We start from the raw sequence: 20,432 nt of genomic DNA, 5'->3' as shown, positions 1-20,432 counted from the left end.
GAAGATGCGCAGACGCACAGCCGGGTTGTGCCTACTGCATTTCCCCTTTAATTGTCCAGTGAAGCAGGGAAACTTCCGCGCCTAGGTAAGTTTGGGGAGACTCACCTGGGCGGAATTGTTCCATCTCCCCATCAAACTCCTCATCGATTTTTGCTTCCTGTGCAGCTTCAAGTCTCGTCCAAGAGAATTTCGACCCGAGCTTTTCTGGATTCTGGCACTGCTGGGAACTTCCTTGACCACTCCTTCGCCATCCTTCACAGCATCCCTCTCCTGTCCTTGACAACCCCTCTTCGAGTCCTGGCAATTGACGACAGACCACTCTCCACAGCGTTCATCTCTCAGGCCACACAAGAACTGTCTGTTACTGTTGGAGCCATGCATGTTGAGAGACTTTCCTTCCTCATAATTAACTGTCCTTCCACACCTATAGTCCTGGGGTTGCCCTGGCTTCAGCTCCACAATCCGACCATCAATTGGGTTGAAAGCCAGATTTCCCATTAGAGCCATTTTTGCCAGCAGAACTGTTTAAATTCTAATACAATACAGAAATTATCCTCTGTTTCAATAAATCCTCATTCTCTTCCTCCAGCATACCAAGACTTTTGTGATGTGTTTTCTAAAAAATCTGCCGAAACCCTTCCCCCTCACCGGCCCTATGATTGCCCCATTGACCTTCTCCCTGGCACCATGCCTCCTCGTGGCCGTACCTACCCTCTGTCTCCATCAGAAACCAGAGCCATGAAGGACTACATTCAAGAAAACCTGCAACGCGGTTTCATTCGTCCTTCTTCCTCCCCTGCCGGAGCTGGATTCTTCTTTGTAGAGAAGAAAGACGGCACTCTTCGACCTTGTATCGATTATCGGGGTCTCAATAAAATCACTTCAAAGAATCGGTACCCGCTACCTCTTATTACTGAGCTCTTCCACCAACTCAAAGGAGCACGTATTTTCACCAAGCTGGATCTCAGAGGTGCATACAATCTGATCAGAATCCGAGAGGGCGACGAATGGAAGACTGCTTTTAATACCCGAGACAGTCACTATGAGTATCTTGTCATGCCGTTCGGCTCTGCAACGCGCCCGCGGTCTTCCAGGAGTTTGTTAATGACATTTTTAGGGATTTACTTGGTGTTTATGTGGTCGTCTATTTAGATGATATACTCATCTTCTCCAAAGATCTGGCTGAGCACAGAGTCCATGTTCGGGAGGTTCTCTCTCGCCTAAGAAAAAACACACTTTATGCCAAGCTGGAGAAATGTTCATTTGAAACTTCCAAAATCCCGTTCCTTGGTTATATAATTTCTTCTCTGGGCTTTGAAATGGATCCGGTCAAGATTGCCGCCATTCAAGAGTGGCCGCTTCCTACTAGCACCAAATCCATACAGCGGTTCATCGGCTTTGCTAATTATTATAGGCAGTTCATCAAAGGCTTCTCTTCCAGAATTTCCCCTATTTTGGCTCTCATCCGCAAAGGTGGGAAACCCGACTGCTGGTCTTCACAAGCCAAGGAAGCATTTGAGTCTCTGAAAAGATCCTTTTCTTCTGCTCCTGTTCTGAAACATCCCGACCCCCAGCTTCCTTTCTTCATTGAAGTGGACGCCTCCGATATAGGAGCTGGGGCAGTACTTTCCCAAAGGCAACTCAGTGATGGAAAGCTCCACCCGTGTGCATTCTTTTCGAAAAAATTCTCCCGCCTGAACGAAATTACGATGTGGGCAACAGAGAACTTTTGGCAGTAAAATTGGCACTTGAAGAATGGAGACATCTTTTGGAAGGCTCAACGATTCCTGTGACGATATTCACAGATCATAAGAACTTAGAATATATTCAAGCTCTTAAACGTCTCAATCCCAGACAGGCTCGGTGGGCCCTTTTCTTCTCTCGTTTTAATTTCTTCATCACTTTCCGTCCCGGTTCCAGAAATAAAAAAGCTGACGCCTTGTCCAGAAGTTTTTCCCCGGAAGACTCATGTTTTCTAGACGATGATCCCATTGTTCCTCCAGCAAAGATTGTGGCTGCTTTATTTCCTTCCATGGCATCACAGATCCTATCGGCACAGTCCTCTGCACCGCCTGATACACCATTGGGTGTGGCCTTTGTACCCCCGGATCTTCGCCAGACAATTCTTCGTCAGTCCCACAGTTCTAAAGAAGCCGGTCATCCCGGAATCAAGAAAACGACTGAGTTATTGTCTCGTCTGGTTTGGTGGCCTTCTCTACGAAGAGATGTCAAAGACTTTGTATCTTCCTGTTCTGTGTGTGCTGCCTCGAAATCCAGTCATTCCACTCCTGTGGGGTTATTATTACCTCTGCCTATTCCCGCTCGACCTTGGACACATCTGGCCATGGATTTTATTGTGGAGCTTCCACCATCCCGTGGTTACACGGTCATCAGGGTTGTAATCGACAGATTCAGTAAAATGGCCCATTTCATTCCTCTCCGCAAATTACCTTCTGCTGTTGAACTTTCAAAATTATTCATTCAACATATTTTTCGTCTCCATGGTTTTCCCGCTAAAATTGTTTCCGACAGAGGTTCACAATTTGTTTCGAAGTTTTGGAGATCCTTATGCAAGTCCCTCAACATCTCTCTACAGTTTTCATCTGCGTATCACCCTCAGTCCAACGGTGCCTCTGAACGCGTCAATCAAGCACTAGAACAATTCTTAAGATGCCATATTTCGTTGTGTCAGGATGATTGGGCTGACCTTCTTCCTTGGGCAGAATTTGCTCACAATAACTCCCTGCATGCTTCTTCCGAGAGATCCCCTTTTTTTTGTGTGTATGGTCAGCATCCTTTGGCTTTCCCACAAGACTTCCTTCTCTCCAATGTACCTGCAGCCAATGATCAAATGGCTCATATGTCTGCAATTTGGCAAGCTACTAAAACCAATCTAGAGAAGAGTTCTATTGCTCAAAAGACTTTTGCTGACAAAAGGCGGATTCCTCCTCCCCCATATGCTATTGGGGATAAAGTATGGCTTTCCACTAGGAACATCCATCTCAAGGTTCCGTCAGCCAAATTGGGTCCCAAGTTCATCGGTCCTTTCCCCATAATTGAACTTATTAATCCTGTAGCGGTTCGTCTACAACTTCCACCCGAGATGCGGATACCTAATGTGTTCCATGTGTCCCTTCTTAAACCTGCTTTAACCGACCATTCTTCGTCCTTTCCTGCTCCAGTTTCCATGGACGGTCATCTCGAATTCGAAGTGGAAAAAATTTTGGATTCTCGTTTATACTTCAATGTGTTCCTGGGTGCTATTTTCGTGTTTGGATTCCTGTTATTTGACCTCTGCCTGTTCCTGTTTACGACTACCTGCTGCCTGAACCGATCTCCTGCCTGGCTGACTACTCTTTCTCTTGATCCCTTCCTGTACCGCGAACTTTGGTGTGTAACCTGCCAGCTTCCTCCTTGGTCCGACACTTCAAACTGAGCCTTCGGGCCTGACAATAGCCCATTCTTGGTTTTCTTGGATGGGTATGAAAAAAAAAAGTAATCTGTGCATTTTTTGTCACTTTCTAAAATCACCATTTATTTTTGAACTACATTTTCAAAAAAATTTTACTTTGTTAAAAAAAAGTGCCATAGTAATTATTATCAACTACTGCTGTGTGTTTTGTGGTAATATGTTTATGTTATGCCAAGAATTAATGAATAAAAATGAGTGAAGGCTGATTTGAAATGTTAGATCTCAAAATCTTAGTATACTCGTTAGAAAACTCCCACTTTTTAATGTGACGTCAAAAATCTAATTATCAGTTTTGCAAAAAAAAAATCATGATAAGTATTGAAAAAAACACTTCCCATTTTGAAGTATTTCTTTTAATACATAGTAAGCAAGTGATCAGTTAAATCCACATTAATTGTAAAATGTGTAAACAAAGCAATAGAAACAATTATGTTGTCATTAATATGCACATGATAGAATATTCAAAGTGTAATGGCAACAATTGACAGAATTATCATCTTTATATATAAAACACACCTGTTGAAGTATGTGATTGCTTGTGGTATTATGGTATACCTTCTAAAAAAGTAGCCCATTGAATTCCACCTTTAAAATACTTATAATTAAAAGTGCATGGTAAAAAAAAAGTTTTTATTTGTGTAACTAAATAGTAAGCAAAATTTTCTTTACCTAAGAAATATTAAGTGCAATGAGTGTAGGCTGTGGAAGACATTATAAAGATTTTTCTAATTTACTTTTTTCTAAACAAATTCGAATGGTTTCAAGTTTTTTTCTAGTCACCTATTGCTTTAACACGTGTATTTTTTGTAAAAGAAAAAAAAAACACAGCCAAGGGTGCAATCTATGCAATGTATTTTTTAAAGAAAAAATAAAACATTATGTGCAACACTGTCACTTTAATGCTCACTGTAAGGGAAGGATGGGTCCCAACCCCTCCCTGCCTCCCAGCAGGGAGGGAAAGCCAGGCACGCTCTGGCTGGAGGATCTGCTTTGATCCTCCTATCACCGTGCCGGCCCACGTGTTAGAGTAGTGTGTGTGTCGGAGGAGGGGCGTGTGTGCACGCTGCTGGGCAGGACTGAGCAGGGCCCGGCGCAGCTGCACTCGGTCTCTTCTTCTTGTGTGCATCGCCCGGAGAACATCACCCCCCTGGACAACGAGCATTTAAACCTGGCTGAGTATATCAACCCCTACTATCCCACCAACGAATCCCATTAACCCCTACTGCTATCCCACCAACGAATCCTATCCATTCAAACCCCTGCTATCCCACCAACGATCCCACTAACTCCCATTCCCATCAAACCCCTACTCCACTAACCCCTACTGATCAAACCCCTGCTATCCCACCAACGCCCATCAAACCCCTACTCCATTAACCCCTACTGATCAAACCCCTATTATCCCACCAACGATCCCTATTCCCTGTACCCCAACTCCCTTTTGTTGGTTCAGGGAAAGTTTAGCACCAGGAAGGGCGGGCAATTATATCGTGTGTGATTGTGTATGTGTAGTTAGATTGTGGGTGAATTTTGGGGATTGTTAGTGTAAATGAGGATTGTTTCATTTAGTTGTTTTATGTTGTGTAATTGGTATATCTGCATTAGAGGTGTCGTATTAAATATATTGTGTTATTTGTAACTTCTGTGTTGTGTTTGTTATTATGGTAAGTAGAGTAGTAAGCGCACGCAGATAGTTAGTACAGTACAGTATATAGCGTACATAGTGAAAGGCCAATTAAGAGTAGTTCTTTAAGGAATAAATAGGCGGAGTTAAGTATCGAACATCTGCATAAACAGCAATAACGGATACACCCCCTTAACATTTGCGAGCCAGCGGCCCCTGGGTATAGCGTTATTTCTGCGTTCGGTTTTGAGGCTAGGGATCGGTTATACTGTGATTATCAGGCGGTAAAGACAAGGTTGAATGACTGACCTGATAATTCGGACAGGTAACGCGAGTTACAGTGTAGTACCAAACGTAAATCACGCTTAAGCAGAGAATCTATAATCTATCTGTTACTAAGATTTTTTTTAATTTATTTTAGTTACCTTTCACGGACGCGTACGCATTGCTGAAAGGAAAAATCACGTCACGAGAAGAGATCCATCGTTATCGGAGCAGGATAAAAGTCTAGTCTGGTAGGGAGAAAGGCGTTCCGGAAGTTAAAGGACCTTCTACAAGCAGCAAGGACAAAGGTTAGCACTGATTGAATGATGACATCTCAACCAAAAGTGAGTATGACTTTTTCCACACTTCAACACTTGAGTAAACACAGCACTTTTAATCCCATAATACCCAACGCATACAAATCTACTGAGCTGCTATGGTCCGCTTTGTTGGACCAGGCATATGCTCATGATAAGAATTGTATCAGTAGGGGTGTCTTTAATAAAACTAACAAACGCCTCCAAATGTTAGCTAAATTGGTTTACACCTTTGAGGATATCATTTGGAAGCCAGAACACATGGAGACACTAGCTAGCACTAGAAAGGCAGGGGAGGTTTCAAATGCACTAAACTTTCACTGCAATTGTTGTGTAGAATATAGCAAAAATACATGCGCTAGAGACGCAGGTGCAAGAGAAAATCCAGTGTACAGTGGAGAGGGGCAGGGAGATTTGTGTGTTGGAGTCTAGGCTCTCGGACAAAGAGAGCCTCTACTCTGACATGGACAAAGAATTGCTCGGACTGTACACTGAAGTCAATCAGTTGAGGAACAATGCAGTATCTACTGATGCTGTGATTGTTCAGTTGCGACAGGATCTGGCTGCAAAAACACAAATCAGTGCGGATTTGCAGCAGGTAATTGTCAATCTGTCACGGCCTGGTGCTAATAGCACGGTGCCCACGAAACAGGTTTGTGTTTCGGGAACGGCACAGGGGGAGACAGCGGCGATAGCGCCAAGGTCTCCCAATGATCAAAGATCCGAGGCAATAGACACTAGGGGACAGGTGGAACAGTCGCTACAGTTCACTCCGACACCCGGGGAGAACAGATGGAACGACCGCTTCCAGGAACAGGACAACAGTTGGGGACAGGAGAGTGGATGGCCATTTTCCACTTCCAATCCGCCAACTCGTCCGGATAGACAGGAAGAGGTATATCCTAACCATTCCAGTATGGAAAGGATAAATTTCCTGTTGCGGATCTGCAAGGAGATCCCAAAATATGATCCTAATGTTGATCCGTTTACTTCATGTGATCTTTTTGAGGGTCATTGTAACAAGTATTCAGTGGCTCCTGAATATCGCATGGAGTTGTTTAAACTTTTTTTTTTTAAAAGTTTTTATTTTTCATTTTTCAAGAACACACATTAGAGAAAGAGAAGAGAGAAAAAGGAGGAAAGAAAGAAGACAGAGAAGCCGACATTGCAAGCCAATAAAATACAAATGCTGTATCAATAAATTTATCTTGTTATCACCTTAGTCTACCTGCGTTTTACTTCTGCACTATTGTGCCAAGGGTGATCACATTACACTGTAGGATCCTTTCTAGAGTCCTCCAAGGTCAGCCACTGAGCCCAAACCTTCTCAAATTTTTGGGGGCATCCCCGGGCAATGTACGTCAGTTTTTGGTTTGGGAGGGTGTCATTAACCAGTCTACGCCAAAAGGCTAGTGTTGGGGGAGCCGTGGACTTCCATTGAAGCAAAATGGCTTTCTTTGCATAGTATAGCAATTGTAGATAGCATAGTTTGATTCCCACTTGCAGCCCTAGATCGTCCACCACCCCCAAGAGGCATATCAGTGGGTTTTTAATACATGGGACACCCAATGCATCAGATATGTATTGTAAAACCTCCCCCCAATACCTCTGGATATGCGGGCATGACCAGAATACATGCAAAAATGTGCCAACCTCTTGTGTACATTTAACACAGTGGTCTGGGGTCGAAGGATATATCCTAGCAAGTCTGTGGGGGGTAAGATAAACTCTGTTAAGGAATTTGGCCTGGATATATCTGTCTCTAATTGACATTGTAATGTCCGGAATCTGCTTCAGTGCATCCTCCCACATTTCGTCCTCCAGTTCCGGAATATCCCCAACCCATTTCTCTTTTGCCTTAGCTAGGGGGTCTGGGGAGGCTTGGCACAATATTGTATAGAACCATGATGTCGGTTTTTTGAGATCCACCATTCGTAGGTATTTCTCCAGTGTAGTGACCACCATTTCAATGGGTTGTATGGGAAATTGCATTCTGAATGCATGTCTTAGCTGCAAATATCTAAAGAGCATGGAGTTGGGTAACTGGAATTCCTCTTTTAGGCTCTGAAACCCCTTTATGTCACCATTCTCTACAATATCCCCTAGCGTCTTTACTCCCTTAATAGCCCAGGCGTTAATATCAGGTATAGAACTTAGGTGCGGGAGAGTACCATTACCCCATAATGGGGTCCAGGGGGACCACACTGGCCTCCCCTTGCGAGCATGTTTGAGACCTCGCTTAAATGCCTCAGCCACTGTGGCCATCGGTGTTGTTAGTTTGTAATACTCCGTGGGACCCCTATATGGCAGCTTGGACAGCGCTTCCCAAGACCCCATGCCAGCGGCCTCCAGTGTAGTGGAGTGATTATCAATTTGAGGTACAAACCACCAATGCGCATACGTTAATTGGCTGGCCAGAAAATATAACTTGAGGTTGGGGAGTGCTAGCCCCCCACCAGTCACTGGGGCCTGCAATGTATTAAAATTCAAACGTGGGTGCTCCCCCGCCCATATGAACCTCCTCAATATTGCATCAATATATTTAAACCATTGGTTTCGTGGTAAAATAGGCGAGTTGTGGAATACATACAAGAATTTGGGCAGGAACACCATTTTGAACAGGTTGATCCTGCCCGGGGGTGAAAGGGGCAACTGCTGCCAGACCTCGGTCTTGGCCTTCAAGGCATCCACAATAGGGGTCAAGTTATGTTCTTCAAATTTCTTATAGTTAATGTGAATTTTTATTCCCAAGTATGTAAAAGACTGTACTACTTGTAAGTGGTGAATTTGCAATGGTGAGCCAGTGGGCAACGGATCTATTGGAAATATCACTGATTTCGCTCTATTTACACAAAGACCAGAGAACTTCCCAAATTCCTCTATGAGGTTCAGGGCTGTCTCTAAGGCTTTGTCAGGGTTAGCCAGATATAGGAGCATGTCATCAGCATACAATGACAACTTTTCAATAATATTACCTACTGCCAGCCCTTGCACCTCTTGGGCTTCCCTTAATTTCACCGCCAGCGGCTCTATTGCTAGGGCGAACAACAGTGGGGAGAGGGGGCAACCCTGTCTCGTTCCCCGCTCCAGCCGTATTTCATCCGTGAGTAGGCCGTTCACTAACACTCTGGCTCCCGGCTTATAATATATTGCCTTTATCCACCCTAGAAAACGTTGTCCAAAACCGAACCTGCTTAAGACTTCCCAAAGGTACTCCCAGGACACCGTATCAAACGCCTTTGCCGTGTCCAAGGACACCACTATTCTGGTCTTGCTATTAGTGTGGTCAAGAGCCAAATTATTAAGCAGTCTCCGAATATTTATGTCCGTGGCCTTGTTCGGCATGAACCCTGTTTGATCTGGGTGCACCAATTTAGTAATTATATTTTTGACCCTGTTTGCCAACACCTTTGCAAAAATTTTAATGTCGCAATTCAGCAAAGAGATGGGACGGTAAGAATCACACCTATCAAGTGGTTTGCCAGCTTTGGGGATCAGAGTTATGTGGGCCAAATAACAAGAGTCTGGTAGCGGGGTGTCTAGCGACGTCCTATTAAAGAGTGTGCAAAGTTTAGGGGCCAGAATCTCAACATGACGTTTATACCATTCTGCTGGAATACCATCTGGTCCAGGTGACCTGCCAGCGGGCATGTCAGCAATAGCCTTAGTTATTTCCTCCTCAGACATGTCCAGTTCTAACTCCCCTACCTGTGGTTGGTCAAGGCGTGGAAGCATTATCCTGTCTATGTATTCATTAAGGTTCTGGAATGAGGGTGGTGGAGGGGCAGCATAACTACTTTGAAAATATTGATGGAACCTATTAACCACCTGGGGTCTATCAGTGATCAATACATCATCTTCCCCTTTGATTCCCTGAACAACAGTATGTGGGACATCTCCCTTTGCTAACAGGGCAAGCAGTTTCCCATTCTTATCCCCCTTATCAAACCACATTGCTTTCCTGTAAGTTTCTCTCTGGGAGGCTTTATCAATGAGCAGTAGATTTACACGTCTTTGGGCTGCTGCATGCTCCTGTTTGGTACTTTCTGAGGGATGGGCTATTAGATCAGACTCAAGGGTTTCTAGTTCCGCCCTGGCCAGGTCAAGGCTGGCATCCTGCTCCCTCCTTACAGATGATATAAGAGAAATATAGGTACCTCTTGTGTGGGCTTTACATGCGTCCCAGACAATATTCGCAGAGGCACTACCTAGATTGTTCTGCCAGTAGGCCTCCAGCGTTGGGACGTACATCTCCCCCACTTTAGCGTTGGAGATCCACTTAGGGGGGAGTCTCCAGTTTCTAGTAGCCCCAGAATCCCTTACTGCCAATGTCAGTATCACTGGGGAGTGGTCAGAGCACACTCGTGTGGAAAAATAAACATGTTCCAGGGCCTGTAACACTTCGGCACTGACCAGGATGATGTCGATCCTGGACAGCGCCGAAGAGGAAGTAGTGTAACACGAAAATTGTTGGAGATGTGGATTTCTCCATCTCCAGGCATCAGTGAGGCCAGTTGTTTCTATCCAGTTTGCAAAGTTTCGGTTGTCACTCGCAACAGGCCTCAATCTGTCCATCCCTGGGTCTGGAACCATGTTAAAGTCCCCTGCCCATATCATAGGGAAGCTTCCCATGCCAGCTACCTTTTGTAGGATCGCGTTAAGAATCTGTAGATCTGCAGGTGGCGGAAGGTAGACATTAACGAATATAAACGTGGTGCCGTCTACTAGGCCTTTCAATATTATAAACCTCCCCAATCTATCCGTTATGATCCTATCAAATGTAAAGTTAAGAGTTTTTCTAATCAATATGGCCACACCCCTTGAGTAATTGGAAAACTCTGCATGGTATACAGTTGCAACCCAGAACCTCTTTAGGGCCTTAACCTTCTGACCCACCAGATGGGTTTCCTGCAACATAATAAGGTCTGCCTTTGCTTTCTTTATTTGTTCCAACACCACCTTTTGATCTTATCATTTAAACCCCTGACATTCCATGACATCACGTTAAATTTTTGTTGTACTGCCATTACCCTTGTTTAACATATGTATGAGGGGGGTGGCCACTGGCCACCTCCCAAAGGGTGTAAGGCCCAGTATTTTCTCAACACAGTAGACATATAAAAAGCGCATAAAACCAGCACATATGTGGCTCCCATTTAGCACAGAAAGAAAAGAAAGAAAAGTCAGAATAGAAAGACACAGAATAGAGATAACATTTGAGTTGTTTAAACTTTGGTTACCTACACACTTTAACCAAAGGTATGAGGTAACAGGGAGGACACAACCAATGAATGGACAGTATTATGATAAGGAAGAAAGACTCTCCATTCTCATGAAACTGGCAACAGGGCATTGGGACGTCACTCCAGATATTCTGTCAAAATTCAAGCCCACTATACAGGACGAACCTTTGTCTCTGTGTAGTCGGTTTGAAGCGATGTACAGGAGGGTTACTAAAGATCAGGGTATGGGAATCCCACAAGGCATGGTCCGCATGTTTGTGGAAAAGTTCCCATATCTTGATACTGCAATCAGGTTAAGCGCAGCCAAGGAACCTTCCCTTGCGGACGCGGCCATAATTATTGAGCAGTACAGACAGGATATACTGCACAATAAGAAATTTGTTAAAGTTAGGGAGCGTGTGCCAGTACACGTTAATTCGCAAGATGAACGGGTACCGCACAACAAATTCACCTCAAATGCTCGCCCCACGGCCCCGCCATTTGAACGGACAGGGAGCATTCGTTGCTTTTTCTGTCTACAAACCGGACACATGAAAAGGAATTGTCCGCAATGGCTAAGGAGTCGCACTATCCCTCAGAAGACGGGCAATAATAATGGTTTCAAGCTGAAACCTAATTATTACAACTCATTTGGGGAACATGTGGATACAGACCTGGGATATTTACATAGCCAATCACCAAAGCGTGTGGCTATTGTGAATACCCCAGAGGTTATGGAATCAAATGAATCCATACCAAGGGATCAGAGCAAGAACTCACAAGTGGCAGTATGTACCTCACAGGTACTTACTGGGAGTCTAGTAGATATCGATTGAAGGTTAGGGGTCCCTAAAGAGCTGGCTCCAGTATGTCCTATTATACTGGATTCTTCAGGGAGACCCCACATCAAAGCCACCATAAAAGATCAGGACACAAAAATCATGCTGGACACTGGTGCGGAAATGTCAAACATGATTTACACCCCAATAGCCCTCAGTGTGTGGTGATCGGATTTGATCACCAACAAGGGGGGGGTGAGGGCCCACAGAATTCATGAAGTAACCATTCAGATTGCCAGATACATGACTCATAAGATCCCAAAGTGGTACTACCCCGGCTCTGATAACATCATCGGAACGGACGTGATGACACAGAATGGGTGGATCCTGGATCTGGTGAACTGTATGGTATGGAAGGGCCCCAAATGATCCAAGGTGTTTGTAATACAACGCCAGTGTTTGGGACCACCCTTGCCAGCAGTCGATAATGGTACTGATATACTCGAACACAAATGGCCGGATGTCTCGCATGACGCGGACCTGGAGCCTATTGTATACGAGAATCCCGATCTGTGGGCCCAGAGCAAAAATGACTGTGGTAGACTGGTTGGTGTTCTGGTGGACATACAAGGTCCAGACCCTCCACCTCAACGCCAATACAGATTTCCATCAGAAGCCACTCATTCGATCATGGACACAGTTCAGGAACTGAAGATTAGGGGTGTGGTCATTGAAGGAAATTCAAAATGCAATAATCCCCTCTGGCCAGTTAAGAAGAAGGACACAAATACATGGAGGCTTACCATAGACCTCCGGGTCCTTAATAAGTACACCCCTATGTCAGCCCCTGTAGTGGCACAGACTCCCGACATCATGGCCAGAATAAGTGGCAAAAGCCGTGTGTTCTCGACCTTAGATGTTGCCAATGGGTTCTTCTCCATCGAATTAACCGAGAATTGCAGATACAAATTTGCCTTCACGGTGGGAGACAAACAGTACATGTTTGCTGTACTCCCTCAGGGGTTTCATAGCAGTCCCACATATTTTCATTAGGCATTGGCAGCGGTGCTGAGTGTGTTTTCGCGGCCCGAATGTCTGTTACAATATGTGGACGACTTGCTCCTGCATACGGAAACCATGGAGGAACACTTGGTTCTGCTGAGGGAGCTATTGGGACTTCTGGCCAAGTCAGGACTCAAGTTGAGCCCCCACAAGGCAAATTTGGCTAGAGCAGAGGTGACTTTCTTAGGGGTCCAAATTTCTTTTGGAGCCAAAGGAATCATGGCAGCCCGTGTGGAAGCCATGGTAAAGTTACCTAGGCCAGGCACACTTCAGGAATTGAGAAAATTTCTGGGGGTAGCCAATTTCATGAGGGAGTTCATAGAGGATTTCCCTGCTAAAGCAAGACCTCTCTATGAACTCTTATGAGGAGAAGAACCCTCAATCGAAGGTTGGTCTGATGTGCAGGAAGAGGCTTTTTCTATTTTGAAAAGAGATCTCTCCTCGGCACCTGTACTGGCTACTCCACATCCCGATGAAGAAATGGCCGTACAGGCGCATGCGGGGACGGAGTCTATTGCAGTGGTTCTTCTACAGAAGGTAGGGTATGAAACCAGACCGCTGGGATACTTCTCCAGGTTGCTTTCGCCTGTCGAACGAGGGTTCGATGAGTGTGCCAAACAACTGGCAGCCATACATTATGCTGTTAAGACCACTGAGCATATTGTAGGTTTCAGGCCACTCACCTTGCAGACTTCACATTCTCCATTGGCCCTTTTGCTCCGTGATACTCTACATGGAGTCTCTCAACAGAGATTCGGTAGGTGGATTATGGATCTTAGTGGCCGGAATCTGCAGGTGAACCACAAAGCTAAATATGTTCTGTCCCAGTTACTGAACACCACTGGAACCGAACATGACTGTGGCCAACCAATGCAAACCAGTGTACCACAGATGTTCAGGACCAATCGACATCCAGAAAATAGGGTCATCTTTGTTGATGGCTCTCGTTTCTACCTGGAGGGAACCTATGTCACAGGTTTTGCTGTGCTAGATGAGACCACAGGTACTCAGAGTCTTGTCAAGTTACCCGGTCACATGTTAGCACAGAGAGCAGAACTGGAGGCTGTCAAGGAAGCTTTACTTCTTCAGCCCTCGGGGAAGCGAACTATATATAGTGACAGTTCATATGTAGTTCGCTCCCTCACCCTGCACCTGGACATATGGAAGAGGCGAGGATTTGTAGACAGTCAAAACAAACCTCTGGCTCATGTATCGGTCCTGAAGGAACTGTGGGATTGGGGTACGACACACACGGCAGAAGCAGCAATCATCAAAATCCCAGCGCATCAAAAAGGTGATGAACCGTTGATAGTGGGGAATAACAAGGTAGATGAGATGGCAAAATTAGCGGCAGTGTCTGGGACCCTTCGGGAACCAGACACTGAACAGTTACCCACACACCGGATTGCAACAAGATCCCATCTGAAGGATGGTCCAGTGTCATTTGAGGAGGAACAAGCCAAAGATCCTCTTCTAATGACACACCTCAAAACACCTCAACATCCTTGGTCATTGCAACAGGGTAGAACTGACCAGATTGAACCACCAACTCTTTGGACATCTCGGCCGGAATAAGCTCCTGTCTTTCTTGAAAGATAAATTATACTGGCCGGGGATGTCCAATACGGTAGAGGAAGTTACTCAGCAGTGTCTGGTGTGTGCTCAGGTTAACCCCAGGGCCCCAGCTCTGAAGCCGGTGTTGCAGCGGGTCCCGCCTGCAGATGGTCCATGGTCCGCAATCCAAATCGATTTTATTGGACCTTTACCAGCCGGTAGTCGCAATTGTCGCTACGCACTGGTGGTAGTGGATGTCTTCTCCAAATGGGTAGAAGCCATTCCCACGACCAATGATTCGGCGGCAACCACTGCCCGTGTCCTTTGGGAGCAGGTTCTATCACGATGGGGTATCCCCAGAGTGATAGAATCAGACAGAGGAACTCATTTCACGGGTAAGGTCATGAAGGCGCTCTGTGGTCTTTTAGAATTGTGGAACGGATGAATCGGACAATAAAGACACGGCTGGCTAAAGCACTACTGGAGAAAGGTTCCTCTTGGGTAACCTCTCTTCCAGCAGTACTAATGGGCATCCGAGCCACTGAAGCCAAAAGTACCGGTATAACCCCGTTTGAAATAATGACCGGACGTAAAATGCCCTTATGCCTACCTAATGAGCCCTTGGTTTCTGAACCCATAAAAAATGCCATCGCCAGAGACCTGTTTCTCCAACAGGTTCAGCAGAACCTGAAGGAGTTACTGCCTTACGCAGCAATACGGTTGCACAAACCGTATCTACAGGGGGAAACGCCAATGCCCTCTGTAGGAGAAATGGTAATGGTAAAGGTCTTCCGGCATGTTGGTCCGTGGGACGCAAACTGGGAAGGTCCCTATCGGGTCCTAGAAGTAATGGGCAATACCATGTTAAAGGTGCAAAGGCCAATGACTAATAAGAAAAAGTCGCGTAGAAGTCAGGAGGTTTTGTGGGTCCACATCGACCAGGCCAAGGCCACCCGAGCCTCCCCAACTCAATAACATAGATGCACTGAGAGTTGGGTGAAAAAGGGGGAGGATTGGAGGGGGGGGTCGATGTGGAATCCATAATATTTAATACCTTGTCTCTAATACTCTACAGAACAGACAAGGGAGACTCTCCATGGGACACAATTGCCAGGATAGGGATCTTCCGAACGGAATACGTCTCCAGCTTGTGATACTGGTGGTAAGCATGTTGGTGGCAGGCTCGGCCTATTCAGGGAAGGGTCTGGAAGCAATTCATGGTATGACTAACATACCACTTAATGAACCCAGTCTTTTAATGGTGGAGTGTTTGGGTGGCAAGATCCTGAAACCATACGAGAACTTTACTTTTACACCAGGGCAGTGGTATCTGTATGGTTTCCAGAGAGAGGGTTTTGTCAGAGGTGTAATCCAACATTATACCCCTGTGGAGAATGTGTCTGCCATACAACATGACTTACATGCCCTCTGCCTCAAGGAGTTTAAACATTTTCAGGATTCAGAACCAATACCTATTAAATCTTTTAGATGGGTATCTAGAGACCCGCACTTACACCCTTATAAGAAGGTGGAAGTCAATAATACAACGGTGTTGTGTACCAAAGAAAGAGTTCTAAGTCCTGAAGATGTCACTGGGGCAGAATATAGCGGTTGGTTTATCCTTCAGGCTACCTTTACAAAGAGGGATAGCCATGATGGGTTAAGGGTAAAGACATATTTTGATAGACCCCTTCAGGTAAAAGGTACCCTTAAAGCTTATTGCATGTTGAGGGATTCCCAGATGATTATCACTAGGGAATCCAGTTACGTTCATGGTCATGTGTCCACAGACTATTTGCGAACCAGTGTAATGATGTTAAAGTTAAACTGCAGCAACTCTGGTCAGGTCCTATGGAATGACCAGACCAGTCCGGGAGAGATGGAAGGTTTATACAGGGCGACAGTTTTACAGGTACGGACCGATGCCAAGGACCCGAGGTATACTCAGTTAAAGAGATCCCCATCCATACGGTCCTTCATGATTACAATCATGAGGGAAAACTGTGTGCAAGAGGTGGCAGGATACTATTTTGTCACCTATGCTCATTGGGATCAGGATACACAAATGGTAATGTCAGACACCAATCCCTGGCGTTGGGATCTGGTGTGTAACGGGGTAGATACCCCTACAGTAAATATATGGATGGATGGTACCCCTATGACTAAGGAATACCGGAATAGGTACGTGTCTTCTGATTGGAAAGACCCCAGTGGCAGGATATTAACTTTGACATCAATATAGATGGTCCGTTCAAATGGCCTTTTTGTGAGACTGTAGATGAAGGGTGCTGGACTTTTACACAGTGGGCCTATCTGTCCAAATCCAAACCTATAGGAAAACTAGTGTTGCAGACTGGAGAAAGTGAACAATGGTATCCATTCGAAGGAAGGGGGCAAGTATGTGTAACCGTGGTGAGGTTCCCCTATGAAACAGAAGGTCTTCAACCAGTTAAACCGCATTCAGACTCTTGCAACGCCCCTATCCATCAATTGGCCGATCCAGTAGCCCCTCAACTGTCATCCCCATGGAAAATCATCACAGGGGCAAAGTTCATTCTTTTCACCTGGAGGATTTCCATGGAGGATTTCAGAATGGATCATTGGGATCACAGATGTGGGAAGTTTATTCAGAACCAAATTGATATGATGAAAGGATGGATAGAGGCGGGGCAAGAGGTTAGGAAAGACGACCCTCGACGCAGGAAATTCAGGAGGAAGAGAGATTTGATATCCATGGGACTTGATGGGGGTGCCCTGGGAGTGGGAGTCCTGAACACTATGGATATGGAAGTCCTGAGGAGTAAGCTTGGGAATGTTGCGCGACATGCCGGAGAAGGATTCAATACTCAGCTGGATGTAAACCAGGTCCTTGAAGGTTTGCAGCACTCACATATAGATGCCACTACCTCTCTATCTTCTGCTCTGCGAGAAAAGTTTAGACGGCTCGTCATGGGGCTTTTGGAGGTACAGGATAGAGTACAGCTGGCTCTGGCATGTACGCAGGTCCAAGGTGAGCTCTCGGATAACCTTAAACATCTTTGCACGGAGGCGACTTCCCATTCAACCTTCGCCAACGGGTAAGTCCATTTATTTCCCAATTTGCACTCAATCACACGAATTGGTAGGTGGTTCAATGGCACGGGTGTCGGAACCTCACTTGTACCGCCTCGTCATTGGCACCTGTATCTGGTCAGTTATTACAGGGATACAGTGCCGTCAACCTAGGTGTGGTTGTAGGTAATAAAACAGTGTTTCACCCTCAGCTCCCCTCGGAAGTCCTCACTTATGAGAGAGGCCATCCCTATCTAGTTAATACGGAGGGATGCTGGAGGAAAAAGGATGCGATCCTCTGTCAGGGTAGTCAGGATCGGGTGCTTCGACACCAGTGTTGGAACTCCGAGGGGTCCTTATGGGATTGTGAGTGTGAATGGGGACTAGAACAGGGTTTATTAGGGACAGGTCCCCTCCTAAACCAAGTGTATTTGCCAATCTTGCCCCAGGAGCAGTCAAGTTTGAACTGAATGTCAGATAAGTGCGGTGTTCTTTCCCGCAGTTAGAATTTAGGTACCCTGGTATCACCTCTGACTCCAAGTCTGATCTGCCTTGTAAAGACCTATCTATCCGTCCATGGGAGAACCCCCTCTGCAAGCAAGATAAAGAGAAACATGTCTGATGGGAGTGTTGCCTACGAAAGTCCGGTTCTAACAGAGAACAGAAAGGCCAGTGTGCAAGACTACTCCAGGTTCATTGGGGGTGGCCGACTCCTGAAGATTGTAAAAAAAAAAAACCCAGTCCAAGATTGTAACCTGGATTGGCCTAAAAACTATGAGGGTGAAGCCATTCCAGAAAGCATGGCCCCTAAAAGACGATAGCGTGAGCAGCTGAAACCTCAAAGACCACCATAGACTGCAGCTGGTTACAGAAAGAAAGGCCAGTCTACGGAAATTGACTCAAAGACGGTGAAAGAAAGACCAAGATGCAGAGAGAAGAAGACGGGATACTCTGAGGATGGAGACTAAGGTTACGGTGAACGGCAAGTCAGAGATAGTCGCAGTGGGTGATGTCTAGGTACCTAAGGACCATAGTATACTTCAGTCCTTCCTGAACTGTCACCAAGAGTGGGGTAGAGAGGGGCAAATACATATCCATCCTTCCCGCCAAAGTTAATTGTCGTATTCCCGACAACAGGGGGATTGTAAGGGAAGGATGGGTCCCATCCCCCCCCAACCCCTCCCTGCCTCCCAGCAGGGAGGGAAAGCCAGGCACGGTCCGGCCGGAGGATCTGCTTTGATCCTCCTATCACCGTGCCGGCCCACGTGTTAGAGTAGTGTGTGTGTCGGAGGAGGGGCGTGTGTGCACGCTGCTGGGCAGGACTGAGCAGGGTTTAAAGGGCCCGGCGCAGCTGCACTCGGTCTCTTCTTGTGTGCATCGCCCGGAGAACATCACCCCCCTGGACAACGAGCATTTAAACCTGGCTGAGTATATCAACCCCTACTATCCCACCAACGAATCCCATTAACCCCTACTGCTATCCCACCATCGAATCCCATTCATTCAAACCCCTGCTATCCCACCAACGATCCCACTAACTCCCATTCCCATCAAACCCCTACTCCAATAACCCCTACTGATCAAACCCCTGCTATCCCACCAACGCCCATCAAACCCCTACTCCATTAACCCCTACTGATCAAACCCCTATTATCCCACCAACGATCCCTATTCCCTGTACCCCAACTCCCTTTTGTTGGTTCAGGGAAAGTTTAGCACCAGGAAGGGCGGGCAATTATATCGTGTGTGATTGTGTATGTGTAGTTAGATTGTGGGTGAATTTTGGGGATTGTTAGTGTAAATGAGGATTGTTTCATTTAGTTGTTTTATGTTGTGTAATTGGTATATCTGCATTAGAGGTAGTTACTGTTTTTATTGTTGAGTGTCATATTAAATATATTGTGTTATTTGTAACTTCTGTGTTGTGTTTGTTATTATGGTAAGTAGAGTAGTAAGCGCACGCAGATAGTTAGTACAGTACAGTATATAGCGTACATAGTGAAAGGCCAATTAAGAGTAGTTCTTTAAGGAATAAATAGGCGGAGTTAAGTATCGAACATCTGCATAAACAGCGATAATGTATACACCCCCTTAACACTCACTATAAGAAAATTAACTTAAACGAATTGTTCAGTGTCAAACTAAAAACTAGGTAAATAAATAGGCTGTGCAGAAGTAAAAAATGTAATGTATAAAGGCTGCAGTGACTGGATGTGTAACATAATAGCCAGAACACTACTTCCTGCTTTTCAGCTCACTTGGTTAGAACTAACAGGTTAACCTGGTTACCAGGAATTAATGAACCAAAGGCTTGAGGTGGGGCACATGGGTCATAACTGTTGCTTATGAATTTGAGCAGCGTGCTAGGGATTAATTGCAAACTCACTGAACAGTTATGTCCCACGTGACCCCCTTCAAGTTACTGACTTATACAGCTGAAAAGCAGGAAGTAGTGTTATGGCTATTATGTAAGATATTCATTCACTCCAGCCTTTATACATGTTTTTTTGGCTGACTAAACATAATAGATATATTTGTATTTTTTTTGCACAGCCAATCAATTTACAGTTTGTATTTTCACATTGAACTGTTTTTTTAAGGCCCTGGTCACACATAAAATTTGCTGTGATGTCCGCAGGCAGTGGTTTTACCACAATTAACAGAATGACAACTATACCCTTCCCTAGTCTGTGTAGAATAGCTGCACTGAAGATTTGAGGTTGTTTTCAATTTTTTATGTCATTCAAACTAGCTACAAAACCTTCATGACAAATCAACATGTGGATGCGGAAAGGCACAAATGGTGTGATTTTAAGATACAATTACTAGTTCAACTTACATATAATATAAAACCATTAACAATTCTTAATAATAATGTATAAATAGTGCAAATAGTGCTGTACTTACTAAATGTTCAGATACATATTAAACAATTTACATACAAAGAAATTTTTTAGTTGTACAAATTAGCATAGACATTATGATGACAATACAGAAACTAAACTTTTTCTATTTAAAACTTGCCACGTAATGCCTTAATGCAACCTTTTCAGCTGATGCCAGTATTTACCCATGGCACAGATAAGC

The 20,432-nt window shown here is 45.1% G+C and overlaps 1 long non-coding RNA gene across 1 annotated transcript; it reads left to right on the top strand.

Moving 5' to 3' along the window:
* Positions 1 to 4,518: 4,518 nt before the first annotated feature.
* On the top strand, positions 4,519 to 6,894 carry LOC121394661. The gene is made up of 3 exons (XR_005961909.1): positions 4,519 to 4,648; positions 5,518 to 5,704; positions 6,780 to 6,894. It is a non-coding gene; the product is annotated as an uncharacterized LOC121394661 (long non-coding RNA).
* Positions 6,895 to 20,432: the final 13,538 nt, after the last annotated feature.

Source organism: Xenopus laevis, chromosome 6L, assembly GCF_017654675.1.
Source record: "Xenopus laevis strain J_2021 chromosome 6L, Xenopus_laevis_v10.1, whole genome shotgun sequence".
Lineage (NCBI taxonomy): Eukaryota > Metazoa > Chordata > Amphibia > Anura > Pipidae > Xenopus > Xenopus laevis.
This window is presented reverse-complemented; position numbering and strand designations above follow the sequence as displayed.